Consider the following 18,007-nt stretch of genomic DNA (forward strand, 5'->3'; position numbering starts at 1 on the left):
ATTACTGAGATTTTGGACACTCCTTAAATTTTGTACTTGAGATCCTAGTCCTGACCCTGTTGGACATACAAGGTCAGAGATGAATAAATAATTACAATTAAAGTAAATTCTAAAAATGACAAATAAATATTCATTTTTGCCTAGCAACAGTATTACTCTTTTTTTTTTTTTGAGATGGAATCTAGCTCTGTCACCCACGCCGGAGTGCAGTGGCACGATCTCGGCTCACTGCAAGCTCCGCCACCTGGGTTCACGCCATTCTCCTGCCTCAGCCTCCCGAGTAGCTGGGACTACAGGAGGCCACCACCACACCCAGCTAATTTTTTGTATTTTTACCGGAGATGGAGTTTCACCATGTTAGCCAGGATGGCCTCGATCTCCTGACCTCGTGATCCACCCGCCTTGGCCTTCCAAAGTGCTGGAATTACAGGTGTGAGCCACCGCGCCTGGCCAACAATTATATTACTCTTAAAATACTACCAGTGTCATTAGAATAGTTTTTAAAACAATCGTAATACTTGTGTCACACTGCATATATATGCCACTCATAAACATAAAGATCTTTTCTTTCCAGCACACATTACAGTCAAGAAATTCTTTCAGTTAATTAATAGGTAAACTGAGGCTTGGATCATTAACTTGTAGATTCATGATTTCTCCTAACTGTTCCCAAGTAAAATGTTTACCAAAAGATAACTCCACTGTCCTGTAAGAAGCAGAGTTTTATTGTTTGTACATTGTGTGAAATGCTATTGTCATCAAAGTTAATCACCAAGAAAGCCAAGGCCAATAAATGGCTTAGATGAATTGGAAAATTTGATCTTTACTTGGATTTTAATTAATGAAATTATACAGTATCAAAGACAGCACCTCGCTAGGGCAGGTTAATGTTAACAACTTTCATAATAGTCTCAGAGGGCATTGTTAAGAGGAACTCTCTGAATTGCCTGATTAAAAAAAACTGCATTGTACCAGTATTTTTGCAAACAAAATGTAATGTCAAATAGAAAGGGGTACATCATAGGAAAATTAACCTTAAACGCTATCATCCCATAAAGCACAAATAATTCCAAACTTTCCCAATGGCAATAGCTGAATAAAAATTGCCTGGTGCCATACTGAATAATGCCTGAAAGATAGAAAATAAGTAAATAAGACACGGTGATCAAGCCCTTCACTTGCTACTATGTTAGCTTTGTTTGGTTTTAAGAAGCAGAGCCCAACTCAAGCTGGTTCAAGTTAAGGGAGATTCATGTTAAGGATGCATGGAGAGCAATAAGAATGATAGAATCGAATGGAATGTGGCTAGTTTTGAGGTTTTCTGCAAGTGTAAAACACACGGTGAATTTTAAGTAGTATGAAAAAATGTTAAAAAAATTATACTGCTGATAGATTGATAATATTTTGGATATATTAGGTTACATAACATATTGTTAAAATTAATTTCATCTGTTTCTTTTTACTCTTCTTAATATGGCTGTTAGAAAATATAAAGTTGCATATGCGGCTTGCATTTGTGGTTCACATTCTGTTTCCACCGGACAGCGCAGCTCTAGAGATATTGGTATTGGGTTTATGTTAGGGGAAGGGATACTCTTTATATAAAACAGGGAAGGCAGGTGGAGCTGAGAGTGAAGTTTCCTTTAGAAAATAGTGAGGGCCTGACAAGAATAATGTACTGTTAACCCACTGAAGGGTAGGAGAAACCAGTGTGTAGGCACTAGATACCACAAGTCTGTATGAGAAAGCACTCTCCTTCCTTCTTCTCCTGCCTCCTTTTCCTTCCTTCCTCGCTCGTTTCTTCCTCTTTCCTTTCCCTCCTCTCTTTCATCCTCCTTCCTTCCTTCCTTCTTTTCTATTACTTTTTAAGAAAATGGAAGAAATCTTGATGATCCTGAGTGGGTCATACAAGAAAGCAAGTCATGACTAACCACTTACTTAATCCTTGCTAGAAAATCAGAAAGAGAAGTGAGCAAAATTTAGAAGTTAAACATTTATTAAGTAGAAATTGAAACTGAATTTCTCATTGTTTCCTCAGGACGACAATGTCTTCTTTGCAATGGAGAGCTTGTTGCCCATGCCTTACTGAATTGTTCTTCCTAATCAGCTTCACAGCGTTTGAGGTGATCCTTAAAGGTTTGCGCAGACCATCGTTTATGTGTATGTCAAACAGATTGCATTTGTAACATTTAATGCCCACAATAACAATAATAAAACATGCTGGCATGCGCTCTACTTGTAAACACTTTCTTCTGAAGATAGAGCCAGTGAAATGTTTTAGGAACTTTGACATTTATAGCTGTATTTATAATCTTTTTTGGATCATTTCCTCACAGAGTCACATGTTTGTATATTTTAAATTCTCTGGAGAAATAAAAATGTTTAAACATAATATAATGATGTGATATGCATTTTATGAGCCCTTACTCACCATCTAAGCATGAGCAAAGAGAGTTGTATAGTGAACCCTGGGAAGAGTTTCTATATAATTGTCGAATTTTCTAGACATATGTGACAATGCCAGAGATTAGAAAGAGAAGGAGGTATGTATTCAACTCAGGTAGAGATTTTTTTTCCTTTTTCTTTTCTTTTCTTTTCTTTTTTTTCTGCTTGAAACCATACTATTCTAAAGTAGGAAACTAGACATTATGTATTTGGGAATATACACTGTGGAGAGTCCTCTGGGCATCACATGCGCTTTTTTCCCACTTTCTACAAGCGTAAAGGAAGCCCAGGAGTTTTATTGTCATGCTAAACTCACACATCATAGGAATTTACTTACTGTTTATTTCTTGAAATTTCTCAGCCTGTAGCACAGCAGCACAAGGTGTATTCATTATGGTCACAGAAAAGGTTAATGATTATTCAAACAAACAAATTACAATCCCTTTATTTTTAGCTAGAGCAATGAAGTTATGTATAAAAAAACATTTAATTTGTTAATGCCAAGTATCTTACCTGTGCTAATTTATTAAATACTCACAAATCTAAACAGTAAGTGACCAAAATGGTATTCAAGCCAGGGTATATCTCACACTGAAAGCTGTGAGGTGTACCACTTTTGAATGAGAGTGTATGGTGATTTAAAAACATATTTTCAAATTATTTGGCATTCCTAACAAGAGGTGAGGTAAATTTGTATTCCCCTTGAATCCAGACCAACCTTAGTGATTGGTTGACCAATAGAGTATGGTGGAAGTGACCCTGTTGGCTTTAGAGGTTAAGCCATTGGTAGAAGGTCTTTCAACTTCTATCCCATTCATTTGGAAATTCATTTTTGAGGCCCTAAACTGTTTTGTGAGAAGCATGAAACTGCCATGTGTGAGGAAGCTCCAACTACAGTTTGGGGATAATTTCTTATGTAACTTTATGTAAAGTTTTAAAAAATATTATCGTTATATTTTTAAATTTCAAGAAACACTTCAATGCTTTTTAAATGTATACGGAATTTTCTTTTAGTGAAGCACATGTGTTAGACATCCAGATTTCCTTTTCTTTTTGGTCCACTCATTGATTCTTATTTTCTGACCAATATCACATTCTACTAGTTATTATAGGTTGTAATTTGTTTTCATGTTTGGCAGGATAAGTTCTCCCTCACTGTTCTTTTCCAGAAATATCTTGGATTTATATTCTTTTCCAAAGTCTGCAGATGTGTTGTTGAGTTTCTCTAGAATTGTAAATTAAGATTTAATTGAGTTATTGATAATTTAAAAGGAAGTAATATCTTTAAAATCTAGGAACATGGTCTTCTCTTCATTTATTCAGGGTTTCCATAAGTTTTATAACATTTTTTTTTCATCTAAGTCTTGCTTCTCTTGTTTCATCCCTAAGAATTTAATTATTTTGTTAAAATTGCGAATGAGACAATTATTTAATTTTGTTTAGTTATTTCTAGGACATGAATCTTGGAGTTGGTCTCTATTTTTCTGTCTTAGTCTGCTTGGGCTGCTGTAACAAAATACTACAGACTGGCTGGCTTAAACAATAAACATTTATTTCTTACAGTTCTGGAGGCTGGAATTCTAGGATCAGGGTGCCAGAATGGTCTGATTCTGGTGAGGGCCCACTTCCTGGCTTGTAAACAGCCACCTTCTTGCTGTTTCCTCACATGACAGAAAGAGAAACGAAGCAATCTCTCTCTTGTCTCTAGTGAGGGTACCAGTGTCATCACGAGGGCTCTACTCTCATGTCCTACTCACTTCCCTAAGGCCTCCATCTTCATACACCACCCAACTGGGGATTAAGATTTTAACATATGAATTTGGGAGGGAGGGACACAAACATTCACTGCTTAGCATTATCTGTTCTCACTTCAGCCCCTTCTGTTTTCTGAGTATAAGATGGTATCATCTTTGAATAATTACTATGCTGGCTTTTAGTTCCCTCAAATTTACAGTTCTTATTTTTCTTTATTGTTATATTGATTGAGACTTCCAGTAAAGTTTTAATAAGTTGAGGTGATATTAAGCACATTTTCCCTGCTCCTGAATCTAATGTTTCATTACTAAGTGTAATACTTGCTGTTGTTTTCTAATAAAAAAACTTTAACGAGATAAAAGGGCTCATTCTGTTTCTAGCTTTCTTAGAGTGATAAAAAGGGGATATTGAATTTTATGAAATACTTTTTTGGCTCAATTAAGATATGTTGTGGATTTTTTCCTTTAGTCTGTTAATGTAGCAAAATAAATTAAAAGTTTACATCATATTTGTTCAGTCAACACATATTTATTGAACACCTATTATATGCCAAGAACTATGATAAATGCAAGGAATAACAATGAGAATAAGATGAACAAGTTCTCTGCTCTGAGGCTGATTAATCTTTGCATTCTTAGGATAAACTCTATTTGCTCTAGATATATTACTTTTCTCATATGCTGCTGGACTTGATTTGATATTGTTTAGCTTCAGATTTTTGCATGTATGTTCATTAGTGGGATGAGATTACATTGTTCAAAGCCCCATTCAAAACTGACAGCCTTACAATTTCTCAGCAAACAAACAGATCAAAGTATAGTGTTTCTCCTCATTGATTCAGATCTTCTTTTAAATCCATGGCATTTTGTAATTTTCTTCCTGTAGATCTTAAACATTTCTTATTAAATATAGTCTTAGATAATTTATTTATTTTGAGTGGAATGTTTAAATTAAATCTTCTAGTTAATTATTGCTTGTATATATAGAACCGATTGATTTTTGTACACTTGGCTTATGATTTGTTGCCTAGATAAAATCTCTCATTAAGGCTATTAGTTTTTTATTGCTTTCTTCCTGTTTTTGAGATTTCTGTATAGATAATCACAATGTCAGTAAAAAATAACATTTGTCCTCCTCTTCTTCAAAACAAAACTTTTTTTTTTCTTTTGCCTGATCTTATTTCCTGGCTAATAAATTACAGAACAATGTTGAATAACATTCATCACAAGGAACTTTCTTGTATTTTTTTATTTTATCTTTTAAAGTGAATATTTCTAGAGTCTTATTTTTAGATATCTTGTATTGAGATAAATATGCTGGATCAACTTGAGAAAGAAGACTTCATTCTTATCCTCGTACTAGTTATCAGCTGTTCTACTAGAAATGGATGTTGCATTTTTTTCAACTTAATTTTCGGTATACTTTTGGATGTTCAGTCCGTTTCTCTCCCATGACATATTCATGTGAAAACTATAACAATAAATTAATAATATTTAATTATCTCTTCATTTTTGTAATAAAATCTTCTGGGAGTTTCTTTGCATTATTTCATAAACAGCTAGATAAATTTAATATTACATTTCAGATTTTGATGTTCATATTTCTGAAAGTATCTTATCTCTTCCCCTTTTGTATTAGTTTTATCAGTTTTGCTTTTTTTTTTTTTTTTTTTTTTTTTTTCTGAGACAGAGTCTCTCTCTGTTGCCCAGACTGGAGTGGAGTGCAGTGGTGCGATCCTGGCTCACTGAAACCTCCACCCCTCAGTTCAAGCGATTCTCGTGCCTCAGCCTCTTGAGTAGCTGGGACTACAGGTGTCTGCAATCATGCCTGGCTAATTTTTGTATTTTTAGTAGGGACAGGGTTTCAGTTTCACCATGTTGGCCAGGCTGGTCTGGAACTCCTGACCTCAGGTTATCCACCCGCCAAGGCCTCCCAAAGTGCTGGAAATTACAGACGTAAGCCACCTTGCCCAGCCAGTTTTATCAATTTTTGATGTTAGGGTTTTGCCAGTAATTGAATTAGAACTTTGTCCCCACATATTTTAATGCCCAGAAAGAGTTGATAAAGTCAGAAAATTATTTGTTGTTTAAAATTGAAATACTTTTTCTTTAAATGACCTGCACAGGTTTTTAAATTTCTTCTTGAGAATGTTTTCTGCTCTTTCATCAGTTAATAATCACATTTGATATAAATGAGAATGATTCATTATATAAAGATTTTCAAATGTTTTTATATCTGAGATGACCTCTCCTTTCATATCTGCAATTTTTGTCTCTTCTCATTATTTCCTTGATTAGAATAAATAGAAGTTTCTACGTTTTATTTTTTTTGTTCTATTTATTGTTTGTGTTTTTTAAAGAACCAATTGAAGATTTATTTATTCTATTCATTTTTCTCCACTAAATTTCTGCTTTCATTTGTAATAATTTCTTCTCCTTTTTCTCCTTAGGCATGTCTTCTTTCGCTCTTAGCTTCTTAAGTTAATGGTTTAATTCATTTGTGCCTTTTATTACTTAAAAATAATAAGAGTATGTTTTGTAAATTTTCGCTTGCTTATAGCTTTTACTAAACACCATAGGTTTGATTGGATAGTGTTTTTATTGCTATAATTTTTACTTACTTTTCTGAGTTATTCTTTCTTAGGTATCTTTGGTAGAGAACTATTGTTGATTGGGACCTAATCTTTGCCATTTAATATAATAAAAGCATTACATTTATTATAAATTACATGTTTGTGCTTACTCAAATACATTTGTGCATATTCATGTATTATTGTGTTTCAGTTTCTTGGCTATTTCCTTTGATATTTATCCTTAATTATCACACATGTTTTCTTTTCCCCTTTCTCTCTTCTAATGTAAAGGCGTCATACTTTGAAGTCTGCTAAATCTTACTTTTAAAAAATAAACAACACTATTTGTGTGTCCACATCAAGGGGAATCATTGTCTACCACTTTCCTCCAATGTACCATGAAGACATTCTCATGCTATTCCTTCCTACTACCTCTCTTCCACTGCTGGGAATATAGAAGCAACTTCTTATCTCTTCAAGATTATTACCTACATTCTATATCTTCTCATTCAAGAATCATTGATCAGGTTTGCAAACTCTGTTGAACTACATTATATTTACAACAATTTAGACTTTATCCCTTATTAAAACAATTCAATGCTTACTGCTGGTCCTTTCATAGCACACCTTCCTTGTCCATCAGGTTTTTTTTTGTTTTTTTTTTGCTGGACTCATTTCACGGTTGTCTGAAAAAACTTTTTTTTCATGAAGAGAACTTGATTGATTTTCTTTCTAACACTTTGTTTCACAGAATGTTTTTTTGCTGATTTCAAATGTGAGTAACAACCTGTCCAGATACAGTGTTCTTAGATCTTATTTTTTGCCCCAAATTGGGCCTCTGTAGAGATTGTTATATTAATACCTGGTCTTGATTTTTCTTCCTTTGTTGCTAACTTGTTTGTTATTTTTGGTAGTTTTATTTTGTTTTGTTTACCTTCCAGTATACTTTTTTGGAATTCAAATTCTGGACTTCTATAGAAATTGGTCTCTTTATATTAATTTTACCTAATTCACATCAAACCCATTTGATCTGAATACTGACTTGCTTCTTAAGTTTGAGAATGTTGTTATTTTCTATACACTCTAGAACCACTGCTAGTTTTCTATTTGTTCAGGTGTCTTCTTTAGGGACAGTGGTTGTCTTCATGTCGAATTTCTACTATTTGCCCACGAATTCTAGTGTTTCCTTTCTCAGTATTCTCACTTCTTTTACATATTCCTTTAGTTCTGGAGGACTATGCCTCAAATTTTCCTTTCTATTACTTGATTATAAGTTTTGCTAATTAAGTATTTTATTAATTCTAATGTACTTTTAATTTTCATATTTCATATTTAGTTTTATAACATTGTCCTCACTTTATCTTCCTCTATATTCCAGTTTCTCAACCAGTTTTCTTCTCACTTCAATCTGTTTTCTTGTCTCACTTTTCATCTCTTGCTTCATGGGGTCCTTGAATGTTATTTAGATCACAAAGCATATGCTGTTTAAAATTTATTCCCATTTCCTGTAGTAAATCTTTTTCAAAGTGTGCTCTTCTTCTGCCTCTTGAGTGCTATATTTTCATTTCTTAAAGTTGCAAAAATTTTCGCATGCCTCATAATGAGGTTTTATTTGCTTGTTTATTCATCCTTGAATGATGACTATTTTATCTGGCCTGTTATTTTCTGCGAAATACAGTGAATAGATTTCTCCTGAATCCCATCACATTTTACACGTTTTTTTTTAATCCTCTCTTAGATTTTATGCTATATAATGTTTTGCCCATTCAGAGATTAAACATTCTGTTGGAAGATTTATTCAGACTTTACACGAGCTGAGGTCATGTTTCTCTCATTGTGCCAGGGGCTGGATCTGACATGGCTTGGCCTTGTTTTTTGCTACCACAAAACAGGTTGAAAAGGAGCCTTTGACCTTTGTGGAGAATCCCCTACTCTGTAATCCAGCCACAAGCCATATGGGGCACCCACAAAGGCCTGGCCTCAACTTGCAGCTACCCTCAGGTTCAGTAGGACCTTCAAGCAGAAGGAGCCACAGTGTCTATTTTGTTGTTGCTGTTGTTCCGTAATCAACTCCAATTTTCATCTTTAACCACCCTTCTAAAACCAAGCCAAGATGATTTCTGGCCTCCTGATTGTGAGATTACATAAACATGTTTTGTGCTTGTTTTTCACCTTCTGCTGCATTAGACCCTACTGACCACCGCCTTCATAAACTTTTCTCCTACCTTAATTTCCATGACTCTACTCTCCACTTTCTATCTCCTTGCTCTATTCTCCCATCTACTTTCTGTTTTTATATTTTGCATTCACCCAAATGTTAGCTCGAAGGTCCCAGCATTCCTTTTTTAGGACTTTGTTTTTGTTTTTTAATCATAAAACAATCTCCTCCATGTCTAGAGCTTCAACTGACATCTGAATCTGATTGCTTTCAAATCTACGTCCAGAGTCTGGCCCTTTCCCTTATGCTACACTTCTAGCTGAGATAGAGCAGCCATGTGAAGATATTCCATGGGCACCTTAAAGGTTTTCTCTTTCCTCTATTGCTTTGTATTCCTGATTAGAGACACTAGTAACCCCATCCTCAAAATCTTCCAGCCCTCCCTGCTTTTCCTCAAGCCCTGCATTCAACCAGTCACCAAATTCTGCATTTTCTACCATTTTGTCATTTTTTTTTAATTAATAACTTTTCTTCATCCATCCAGGCCTCTATCCTCCATGCCTAAATTAATTTCATAACTTCCTTATATGCTTTCTGGCTCATCCATAATTCTAAAAGAAAGATTATATTTACATGTAAATATAATCATTTTACTTCCTTCCTAGAACCCTATCATCTTCAGGACAAAGTCCATGTATCTTATGATTCCTATTCAACTTCCCAAAATGTCCAGAATGCCCACACATTATCTCTTTCCCTCCCTTTGCACATGCTGTTCCTTATTCTGGAATTTATCCTTCTCCCTTGCAACATTGTCTTCTTGGGAAATTCCCAGTCATTCATCAAGACTCATCCCAAACATAATTTCCATTTGAATTTTGACCTTACCTTCCAGAAATGTTAATACTGTCCAGTATGTCATTTCTCTACGCTCCCAAAGCACCAGGTATACACACTTCTATGCCAGCAGTCAGCATATGGATTTACAGTGGGTTTGTTCACTTTTCAATCTCCCATATGAAGCCATAAGCTCTTTGAAGACTAAGACACTGTTTTTCAATGGTCCACTTAAGTCTCCAGGGTCCACTGCTGCAACTAGATCAGGTGTTTTAGCTATTCTGTCTGGTCGTACAGACCTTGAGTAGTGCTGCTATGAATAAACCCATAATGCTCTGTGCCTGTGTCCAAGTAATGTCACAGCCAAATGGGGGAAGTGAAGAGAAATGGTGTTATCAAGTGGCATTCAAGCACTACCTCCTAAAAGGGATGGCTTATTTCTCAGGATAGTAGACACTCATGCTGACTGTGATAAGACAAAACATATGGAGAAAATAACGTGTTGCTGGAAACCAACGTGATCTAATAATGAAACTTTCCAAGGCATAAATGATTGCTTTTCCAATTTTCCTTTATCCATAAGTAGAGTTGTGGGGAAAACATAATTCATGAAGGCGTATTGTCCAAAGAGGTTAAAAAAAAGTTTGTCATATGCCAATGAGGGATTGACATTTGTTTGAATCTAGTGACCTCCAGGAGGAATCTGCTGTGGTACTGGGCTTTCAATAAATTCTAATTTGGTATTCTAATGGGTAGCTATCCCCATTTTCAAAGTGTTTGTTCTCATTGACATGTATTTGCCTTCTTGTTTATACTGTCTTATTTGTATTAGCCTCTTTGCCATTTATCTCTCTGGGTTCTGAGTCTCAATATTCAACCAATTCTACAATAAGAATTTGGTCATGTTTTGACATCTCTGAAATTGGAAGGTGTTAGTACAGTTGTTAACATCTTATTGTCATGGGTCAGCCAGGACCATTTGTGACTTTGCCGCTATTATCTGTGCAAACTTGGTCATTAATTATTGGTGGCCTGACAGACTAACTGTAACCCCTTGCCCCATAGGAGAACTTTTTGTATGCCCCACTGATGTGAGGGCAGGACAGGGTTTTCTCCACTCTGTATCTTCACTAGAGTGATCTGGATTCTCCATTTCTTTCATCTGTTGTCAGGAAGCTTCTTTGCCAGGGCTACAATGCCTAGTAGTCCAGAAGAGATGTGAGCTGAGGAAAACTTGAGGTCCCATCCTGCTCACCACTATCTTAGTGTAAAGATAGATGTCTTTCCATGCAAAAGGAAGAACAGCCAACCACAGAGTTCCTCCTCTGTACCACAGAGATTAGGAGCCAACACTTCTGCATTTCACTAAGGTAATGTGTCAGCCTTTCCACATCCTAGCATTACTAGATGTGTTTGGAAGAAAAGAGTGCTAACTCATGGTGGCCTCCCAAAAGCCACGTGGTAGCTTCTGTTCTACACTGCCTGCTTCTGCTCTTTACTCTCAGCTCTACCACTGGTATATCTGTCAGTGTTCATTCAAGAAAATAGACACATGCCTGATATTCAAATGGAGAGGATTTAATAAAAGCAATTGGTTACACAGATATTGAAGATTAATGGCAAGAAGAAAACCCAGAAACAATAGTAGCCACAGGAAGCAGCTACAATTCCTAGGTTTGAGGGAACCAAAAGGAAAATTTATGCTCACCAAAACCTAGGAGTCAAGAGGAAGGGCCCCATGTTGCCAGTGCTCAGGGATGGAGGTGCCACACACTGACAATTAGGTCTCTGAGGGGGTCCAGACACAGGGCTGGTGATGGTACCTCTAAGGGATGGGTCTGAAAGGGTTTTTAAAAGCTGGAGACTGGAGCCATAGCTGCCCTCTGCTGCTAAAGAGATGTGCCAGGAGCTGCAAACAGGAAGATGTTGTCCAAGGGCTCTTTCTCTCATCCTCTCATCTTGCAGTCTCCTGCCAGTGCTGCTCAAAGGCAGAATTTAATGGGAATCTATCAAGTAGAGGAATCTGGGAAATGTAGCCTGCAGACTCCTAGTAGAATATAGAGAAAATGTGGGCTTGGGGCTCAGAGACAACAAAGAAATAAATGTCACAATAGGCCACTGAGTTCTTTGCAGCTGGTTACTGCCTGGAACTGGAGATTCATTTCCTCGCAGATGTGATGTGTCCACCAGGGGATACACTTCAGAAGTGGGGTGACCTGAGGAAGACCACGTTTCCCCATGTTGCCCCCTCCTGATCATCTTCCATAGCACCATGAGCACAAAATAACATGTACACAATATACTTCACTGATGGGAATTAAAACTACAAGGAAAAGAACTTAAGTTAGGGAGCATAATGTGGCTATTCTTAGTCTAAAATAGGGGTTCTCAACCTTGGCTCTACTGACATTTAGAGGTAGATAATCCTTTGCTGTAAGGGGCTGTCCTGGGCATTGTAATATGCTTAGCAGCATCCCTGGCCTCTACCCACTAGATGCCAGCAGCACCCTGCCCTAAGTTGTAACAATAAAAAATGTCCCCCAACATTGCCAAATAGTTGGAAAGAGGCAAAATCACCCCTAGTTGGTCTAAGAGTAAAGCACAAAAATTTAAACCTTAAGCATTTCCCTGTGGGTATTTTCCAATTCCTAGATTTACTTCTCTTCAAAAAGAGCCCTTCTAATGTCTTTCCATTACAACTATATCCCTCTTTCTGGAACATTCTATATCTTTCCCACAGGACAGTTGGTTATATCATGGAGAGATCCCTTCTCATAAGAAAGAGGGGTGGATGTTATAACTCACAACTTACATTTCCCAAAGTGTAAATTATGTGGTCTAAAATAGCCTCAAGAACCAGGGTGCATTATGGCAATCAATGCCTGGCCCATCTCAAGGTCTCTCCATTAACGTGTGGTGGCAATGCTGTAATATTCAGAAGCTAACTGCCTTCACCTCACACACATCCCACGCAACATGAAACTATACTTCTCAGAAACCATGCAGTTTACACCCATATTGAAGGAGAAAATTTTTCATATGTGCAATATAATCTTCCTCTTGCTCCAGCAGAAATAATGTTTCACTTTATGGTATGGTGCATCATCAGCTTCTCTTTATTCATTCTCTAACAACCAGAACACGCTTACACATCTGTTGATAGATAAGAGTCTCTTCAAGCAACAAAGCCATATAGCCCTCTATAGCTACACACAAACACTTTGAAATGACATCTTGCTTTACAATGTAATCTTATTTTTAGGTAAGGTAGCCACTACAACCCTAAGTGGAAAGCAACAAGAATAAAGGTATATTTTCATCTTATTCAGGTTTGGAAGTTGGAGTGGGAGGATGGAAGACTGTTCTTTTAATTACACTCTCACTGGATTAATGATCTCTTGCTGACAGTAGTGCCCTAGATGTTTAAATGGACATTCTAGAACCTCAGCTTTTGATGGTAGTTATGAACAACTAGAAAAAAACAAAGACTTGTCATAAACATCGTTGGTTTGTTAATCTTTACCACATTCTGGTGTGATTACAAATATAAGGGAAATAACTCTCAAATATCAAGTAAACACTCAGAGCTGACATACTTTCCCATTTTGAAAATAAAAAGCCCTGGTTTCACATATAACTTGAGCACTCTACCATATTTTAACTGGCATATGTCTATTTCAGAAAGCAATGTCATAATGCCTGTTTTTGGGTTACAGAAAAAACTAATGTTATTATCTTTCACAGCATAGGGCTCTGGAATTACAAGGCATGAGTTCTAGACAATTTTTTGCCATTAGCCTAACATGTTTCATTTAATGCCTCTGGATTCAATTTTCTCATTCATAATAAGGGAATGAATGAGGTAAACACTAAGTATATTTTCCAGTTCCATGATTCTGTAAACCAAATATCACCTTCCGTAAAACATGGATAAGATAAAAAATGCCTCCACTAAGATAGGTACAGCATTAGTCACTGTCATTATCCAAAGAGAAGTTGACTCATTATGGTAAACCATATAAATCTTTGTCAGTGGCTTTGGTGCAAGAGTTATCCAAATCTGCCTTTATTTCAGACAATGCATTACTATGAATAGCCAGATAGTGAACAGAACCTGGACAATTCTCTGCTTGTTAGGCTCATTCATTCATGAACAGATTGATATGGTACAATATTTGCTTTTAAATAGGCTGTTTTGTTGTGGTGGTAAAAATAAGAGTTGATGAGATGAAGCAGTAATCTAATCCATTAATGGACTACACTTTTTTTTCCAAATCAGTGAGAAATCTCTATTACAAAGTATTCTTTGTGGGTATGAATAAAAGCTGATCAAATGGTATTTCTAGTTCTAGATCCCTGAGGAATTGCCACACTGTCTTCCACAATGGTTGAACTAATTTACACTCCCACCAACAGTGTAAAAGCATTCCTATTTCTCCGCATCCTCTCCAGCATCTGTTGTTTCCTGACTTTTTAATGATCGCCACTCTAATTGGCGTGAGATGGTATCTCATTGTGGTTTTGATTTGCATTTACACACCAGGGTCTGTCAGGGGTTGAGGGGTAGGGGAGGGATAACATTAGGAGAAATATCTAATGTAGATGATGGGTTGATGGGTGCAGCAAACCACCATGGCACGTGTATACCTATGTAACAAAACTGCACATTCTGCACATGTACCCCAGAACTTAAAGCATAATTTTTTTAAAAAGCTGATCAATATGTGAACATTGAGATTTCTTTCCATAAATTGTGGATTTTGCAGAAATAATTGGTATATGCCTAAATAGTATCTTTTACTCTGGCTCATAATTATTCCATTTATTTTCCCATTCTTTCTTCATCAGTTTGATCATTTTTTTCTTCCTTTTGAGGCCCCAAAATACAGTTATAGAAAGTTTGTGAAAACCACTTTATATGAGGAAATGGTTATATCTTCAATCACCAGCAAAGAAATAAACAAAGGATTTGAGTGCTGGAAGAGCCATCATACACAATTCATTCAATATCTACTTGTCCATCAGTTATTTCCTAAAATTGAGAGAGAGCTTAAGTTTAATGTTTTGTTATCTCCTTCACTCTTCTTTAAGCACTAGGAACTTTCCATCCTTATAATTATTTCAAATATGCCACAACATTAATTACAATCAAACACTTCTGTATCCTAATCAGATCTTGGACTCAGAGCACCCATAAAACTATTTTTCTTTGTATATGTAATAATATTAAGTTTGAATTATTCTTGGCTGAGGTCCCAAGACAGTAAAGGTCACAATTCAAATCAAGTTGTGAGGTATCTATGCAGGACATGTAAAAGTAGTCTTTGATAACCAGTTTTTGCAATTCTTAGTTGAAGATCCACCTTTATACTGTGAAAGAAATTTGGAGAAGATAAGAGAAAAAGGGTCAAATTAAAAGTTAATATTTTGGAGAGAGCTGCTGTGATGCTATGAATCCTACCCTGCCCTCAAAGTGGAGGCCATAATGGGCAGGGAATGAGTTTTGAGGAAAATACTTGGAGAGTTTAAAATGAGTCCTTTGAGCCTTGCTGCCACAGTGGCTTTGTGTCCTCCCCATTCCTGAAAAATTTAACATAAGAGAGGCTGACTGGTAGTAGAACAAAAAAAGATGGATGTGTTCGAGTCAGCCTGCATGCCCAGAGTTTTTGTCACTTAGGATTTGTATGTGTTCTATGAACCAGAAATGGGCTTCTTTGCAAAGAGAGTGCTGAAATAGGCACCATCTTAGGTGCTGTCCAAGAAGACTCTGCAGGCACAAAAAGAGTAGGAAAGAGAAGCTGTAAGTAAACCATGGGTTGCCCACAGACTGAAGAAGTAGTTTGGGATCAGCTGAATGCGTGCATTTACTCATGTCAAGGGAACTGATTGTATGATTTTGTATGGATTATCCCTAGGAAGCAGAGCCTGAGACAAGAGTTTGAATATAGATATGCTATTTTGTAAAGTGAATGAAAAGGAGGGGGAAACAGGCAAGAAATGAGAGGAATAGAGGAAAGCTTATACAAGTATGTTATTGAGCTAGGAGCAAGGTAGAATGTGTCTCAAAATTGTCTACGTGACAAACTTCACATGTTCTCACTCATTTGTGGGAGATAACGACTGAAACAATTGAACTCATGGAGATGGAGAGTAGAATGATAGTTACCAAAGGCTGAGAAGGGTAATGGGGTGGCAAGAAAATGTAGTTAGATAGAATGACTAAGATCTAGTATTTGATAGCACAATGGGAGGATTACAGTCAACTATAATTTATTGTACATTTAAAAATAACTAAAAGTATAATTGGAATGTTTGTAACGAAAAGAAATGATAAATACTTGAAGTGATGGATACTCAATTTACCCTGGTGTGATTATTATACATTGTATGCTTGTATCAAAATATCTCATATACCTCAAAAATATATACACCTACTATGTGCTCATAAACATAACTATTTTATGTTATTAATTAATATTTTTTAAAATGTCCACTTTCTTCCTGAGAAACATGGAAAAAAAGCATTTATCTATGGGACATCAACTCCCTCATACTTGCCTGTGTGTTTCAAGTGGGTTCCCAGAGGTGTCATACACAGCAGCATCAGAAAATCCACACAGCAGAAAGAAAGAAATGTATGGTGCACCAGAGATAAGATGCAACCAGTTACTTCTGAACTCTGTGGTTCCCAGAGCAGTGACTGAAGCAAAAGGTCTTTAGCCAAGAAGATGGGAGGTAAGGCATATGAGGTGTCTGATACATACGATATCTTCAAAGAATTCAAAAAAGTATTGTCAAAGAATGTGTCAGATTTTAAACTTGACAAACTCAAAGAGAGTGGAATCTAGACAATCATACAGGTATTTGTCAAGCTCCTGCTGCTTTCCTCTAAGCCCTTCTCTCTTCTTATAACTATGTTACCATACTAATTATTATTATATTTAAATTATATGTTATAATAACAACAATTATTATTATTATAACAGTGGACTGAAGATGTTAAACAGCTGTTATTCCTTTAAAGGAATAGTGGATAAAAAATGAAGTAACTTTATGATTACATCCACCATGGTATTTCTGTTAATAAAAAAAAAGGCAGTTAAACAGCTGCATATGAAATAAAGTTGTGGCTTTGGCCCTACCATTAGTTATAAGTTTATGCATCTGTGGAAGTCTGCTTTTTCATGTGTGGAGGATAAATCAGAGAAAGGAGAAGAATCCTTCTTGTATTTGATGGATTTGTTTTAGTATAATGAATGCCTGGGAATTTTCAAAACCATGACCCCATGCTGCTATGGACACCACCATTCCACTGAGTGAAGACTGTTTCCATATAGCCTTATATAGCTCTAGGAAGCAAAGTCCCAGAAGCTGCTATTTAGTGGAGAAAAATATTAGGGATTAATGCTGGGAACATTTGCTACCATCCTCTAGGATTTACTCTGACAATGCCTTATATCCCATTTATTACAGGTATCACCAAATGCTGAGCCTATGAAATTAAAATAGAGGTCTCCTAAAAAAGAAGAAGAATCAGACTGGCATCAGATGATCCAGAAAAAATGGAGGGAGAAAACAACAGAGCAAGACCTTCAAAGTTATGAAAGGACTACTATATCCAGTCAAACTGTCAATTAAATAAGAAAACAAAAATAACCTATTTTGAGACATGTGAAGACTGCAGAGCTTTACCTCTCATACAGCCCTTTCCATAAATTTTTTTGAGGATATACTCCAGTCAAATAAAGAGGAAGATGTAGATTGTACAAAATCATAGATCTACCATAACTCAGAAAAGATGCCTCTGATCACCCATTCTAGGTCAATTCTGACCTTTCATTATTACACCACCTTGGTCATTTCCTTCTTCGGCTTATAAAAATCTATATTTATTTCCTGTCAGTTTATTTAAAATGTATTTCTTAACTTGCTTATTCTTGGCCTCGCCCATTAGAAGTTAAGCTCCATAAAAGGGGACTATGCTGTATCAAGGAATCTTGCATAGTGTCTGGTATTTAGGTAACAGACAATAAATATTAAAGAATGAATAGCATATCTCTATTTTTTAACTTGAGTTAAACCAAACTCCATAGGTGAGACTTCTAAGAGCCTTTAAAATGCTTTTGGAATTTTCATAATGGAGGCATAGTAAGAATTATAGCCTAAACATAGAATCCTGGTAGCATCTTAGATGGTTGTTAATGCTTTGTGTAACACACTCTGGCACTTTTAAAATTGTA

The sequence above is a fragment of the Pongo abelii genome, chromosome 2 (assembly GCF_028885655.2).
Source record: "Pongo abelii isolate AG06213 chromosome 2, NHGRI_mPonAbe1-v2.0_pri, whole genome shotgun sequence".
NCBI lineage: Eukaryota > Metazoa > Chordata > Mammalia > Primates > Hominidae > Pongo > Pongo abelii.